General features: G+C 54.3%; 1 long non-coding RNA gene across 2 annotated transcripts in view; it reads left to right on the top strand.

The window, feature by feature from the left end:
• The first annotated feature begins 30 nt into the window (after positions 1-30).
• The window catches only part of LOC141182761 (uncharacterized), a 30040-nt gene continuing 26053 nt past the window's right edge, over positions 31-4017 (top strand). Inside the window, exon 1 of one of the 2 annotated variants that reach the window (XR_012257966.1) lies at positions 31-118. This is a non-coding gene — a long non-coding RNA (uncharacterized lncRNA). Of the gene's footprint in view, positions 119-1937; positions 2284-4017 lie in introns of those variants that run through there. The other variant, XR_012257967.1, reaches the window with a different exon arrangement.

Genomic DNA, 4017 nt, shown 5'->3' with positions numbered 1-4017 from the left:
TCATTCTAGCCTGACGTCACCGGAAGGGGCGGGGCCTTCTCAATCCAGTGGACTCTATTCCACCTGCAGCTGCAGCAGTGCGTACATTGTGCCGGGACAGGAGGATGGTGATGAGCAGGTTGTGTTCAGCGTTGTGCTGTGAGGACTGAGGCGGGGAGAACGGGCCTTGTGAATAAATGCTGTGGAGGCATAAAGGGGACTGGTGTGAGGGGGCATGAGGTGTGTAGAGGGGGATCCAGGTGGCTGTGTGGCTGGTGTGAGGGGGCATGAGGTGTGTAAAGGGGCATCCAGGGGGCTACGTGGCTAGTGTGAGGGGCATGGGGTATGTAGAGGGGGATCCAGGGGGCTGTGTGGCTGGTGTGAGGGGCATGGGGTATGTAGAGGGGGATCCAGGGGGCTACGTGGCTAGTGTGAGGAGGCATGGGGTATGTAGAGGGGCATCCAGGGGGCTCTGTGGCTGGTGTGAGGAGGCATGGGGTATGTAGAGGGGCATCCAGGGGGCTGTCTGGCTGGTGTGGGTGTGAGGGCATGGGGTATGTAGAGGGGCATCCAGGGGGCTGTGTGGCTGGTGTGAGGGGCATGGGGTATGTAGAGGGGGATCCAGGGGGCTACGTGGCTGGTGTGAGGAGGCATGGGGTATGTAGAGGGGCATCCAGGGGGCTCTGTGGCTGGTGTGAGGAGGCATGGGGTATGTAGAGGGGCATCCAGGGGGCTGTCTGGCTGGTGTGAGGGCATGGGGTATGTAGAGGGGCATCCAGGGGGCTGTTTGGGTGGTGTGAGGGGGCATGGGGTATGTAGAAGGGCATCCAGGGGGCTGTTTGGGTGGTGTGAGGAGGCATGTGGTATAAAGAGGGGCATCCAGGGGGTTGTATGGGTGGTGTGAGGAGGCATGGGGCATGTAGAGGGGCATCCAGGGGGCTGTGTGGCTGGTGTGAGGAGGCATGGGGCATGTAGAGGGGCATCCAGGGGGCTGTGTGGCTGGTGTGAGGGGCATGGGGTATGTAGAGGGGCATCCAGGGGGCTGTGTGGGTGGTGTGAGGGGGCATGGGATATGTAGAGGGGCATCCAGGGGGCTGTGTGGGTGGTGTGAGGGGGCATGGGATATGTAGAGGGGCATCCAGGGGGCTGGTGTGAGGGGGCATGAAGTGTGTAGAGGGGCATCCAGGGGGCTACGTGGCTAGTGTGAGGGGCATGGGGTATGTAGAGGGGGATCCAGGGGGCTACGTGGCTGGTGTGAGGGGCATGGGGTATGTAGAGGGGGATCCAGGGGGCTACGTGGCTGGTGTGAGGGGGCATGGGGTATGTAGAGGGGCATCCAGGGGGCTGTGTGGCTGGTGTGAGGAGGCATGGGGTATGTAGAGGGGCTGTCTGGCTGGTGTGAGGGGGCATGAGGTACGTAGAGGGGCATCCAGGGGGCTGTGTGGCTGGTGTGAGGAGGCATGGGGTATGTAGAGGGGCATCCAGGGGTCTGTCTGGCTGGTGTGAGGGGCATGGGGTATGTAGAGGGGCATCCAGGGGGCTGTTTGGGTGGTGTGATGGGGCATGGGGTATGTAGAGGGGCATCCAGGGGGCTGCGTGGCTGGTGTGAGGAGGCATGGGGTATGTAGAGGGGCATCCAGGGGGTTGTATGGGTGGTGTGAGGAGGCATGGGGTATGTAGAGGGGCATCCAGGGGGTTGTGTGGCTGGTGTGAGGAGGCATGGGCTATGTAGAGGGGCATCCAGGGGGTTGTGTGGCTGGTGTGAGGGGCATGGGGTATGGAGAGGGGCATCCAGGGGGTTGTGTGGCTGGTGTGAGCAGGCATAGGGTATGGAGAGGGGCATCCAGGGGGCTGTGTGGCTGGTGTGAGGAGGCATAGGGTATGTAGAGGGGCATCCAGGGGGCTGTGTGGGTGGTGTGAGGGGGCATGGGATATGTAGAGGGGCATCCAGGGGGCTGTGAGGGGGCATGGGATATGTAGAGGGGCATCCAGGGGGCTGTGTGACTGGTGTGAGGAGGCATGAGGTGTGTAGAGGGGCATCCAGAGGGCTGGTGTGAGGGTGCATGAGGTATGTAGAAGGGTATCCAGGAGACTGCGTGGCTGGTGTGAGGGGGCATGGGAAATGTAGAAGGGCATCTAGGGAGCTGTGTGGCTGGTGTGAGGGGCTTGGGGTATGTAGAGGGGCATCCAGGGGGCTGGTGTGAGGGGGCATGGGGTAGGAGGACAGTGGCCGACACAACCTCCTTAAAGACGATAGCACACCATTTTAAAATCTGTCATGGGAGAAATCCTAAAACATTTATGGTACGTGGTATCGATGTCATCCATAGTGGCATTAGGGATGGAAATGTAAAAAAAACTTTGGCTCAAAGGGAAACCAAATGGATAGTGGAACTGGGAACAATGACGCCAAATGGCCTTAATGAGGCCCTGAGCTTCACCCCATTTCTTTAATAGATATAATCTTTGTGGTATTTTTATACAATTGTATGTGTTGATTTTAATTTGTTTTCTCTGTCATTTGTAACTTTCTCCCTCCATAGTCTATATGCACCATCTGTATGGATCACCTACATATGGTTAATCAATATGAGGATACTACGAGCAACAATTAAATTGGACCAAGAAAATAGATTTTCGTACTGACAGAATCGTGTTGCAATTATAGGAAAATGATACTGCTTACTCTAACACATTTTTGCATTATTAAGTAGTTGCGTTACTATACTTGTCTTAATGCATTGCTGTGTTCTCTTTGGCGAGCGCGTGGGTGCTGTGCCTCCCTTTGCCTCTGCGTCATGCACAGCATCTGCATGGTGTCTGCGCATGTTGGGGGCCATGGCAACGAGTCCTGGTTCCCTGTCATGCGTGGTTCACCTTGATGGCCGTGCATGACGCATCTGGCTCGGGCAGTTCAGCGCGCATGCGCTGATGGTCCAGGAGATGATTGGTCCGTTGTGGTCACGTGACCGCAGGCCCTAAAGTATATTTAAACAGACATGGAAGGTCCTATTAAACAATCCCCCTGAGGAAGCCATAGGATATACCACGCGAAACACGCATTGGGGTCCTTGCTTATTCTGGGTGCTGATCTAATATGGCTAAGAGTGCAATATAATTCTTCAGCATTTTTTCATAGGGCACTATAGGCCATATGGCACGTGGTACATATCCATAGTGATGAAATATGCCATAATTTTGTACCAGTGCATAAATGACTTGAATACGAGCACTTCTTGCACTTTGTCCCAATAGATATTTAACATCTATTATTATGTTGTATATGTGTCACCCAGTTTGGTTGTCTGTGTGTCGTCCTTTTTAATCATGTTTGTCTTTTCTGTATATTGTTTACAATAAAGTTTTTTGATTCTCTGCCATATACTCCGTATTTGGTTCGTTTTTGCTATATAACAGCAGAAACAAGTCCGGGGGCGCTTCCCGCCAGGGAAAATATAGCAATAGTCCTTGGATGAGTTCAATGGATCCAGCAGATGAGGGACACAACACAGTCCCACGTGGCAGCTTCTATCAATCCACACACGCCACGAGGGTCTGGCCGCAGCCTGAGACCCTCCAGCGTCGGGAGTCACCACGCAACTGACTGGGCCAAACACGAGTCTATTGTTCTGTCTACTGGGATCAGCCCCTGGATGGGGGAAAGGGTTCACACCCTCTAGATGCAACAAGAGATGTTGACCTAGGCCTGATTACATTACAGTCCATGAACACAGGCCGGGGGAGGGACAATCTGTTAGGCTGTGTGCCACGATGCGTTTAAGCGTTTCCGCACCGGCAAAAACGCTTAAACGCATTGTAGAAGACCTGCCATGTTCCCCAATGATAATCTGCATGTGCTGTGCAAATTTCCGCTGCGGATTATCATTCCGGAAAAATATGCAGCGTGTCCATTAATTTTGCGGACACGCAGCGTAATTCCTGCCATTGACTTGTATGGAAACGCATATTATCCGTGTCAGCACATTTGCACACACGGATAGTATGCGTTTCTATGTACGGATGGTACCTGGGTGTGGA

Source organism: Phyllobates terribilis, unplaced genomic scaffold (assembly GCF_046119375.1).
Source record: "Phyllobates terribilis strain yellow unplaced genomic scaffold, ASM4611937v1 Scaffold_36__1_contigs__length_13169755, whole genome shotgun sequence".
In the NCBI taxonomy this organism is placed as follows: domain Eukaryota; kingdom Metazoa; phylum Chordata; class Amphibia; order Anura; family Dendrobatidae; genus Phyllobates; species Phyllobates terribilis.
Note: the sequence above shows the minus strand (reverse complement) of the source record. Positions and strands in the feature narration are given on the sequence as shown.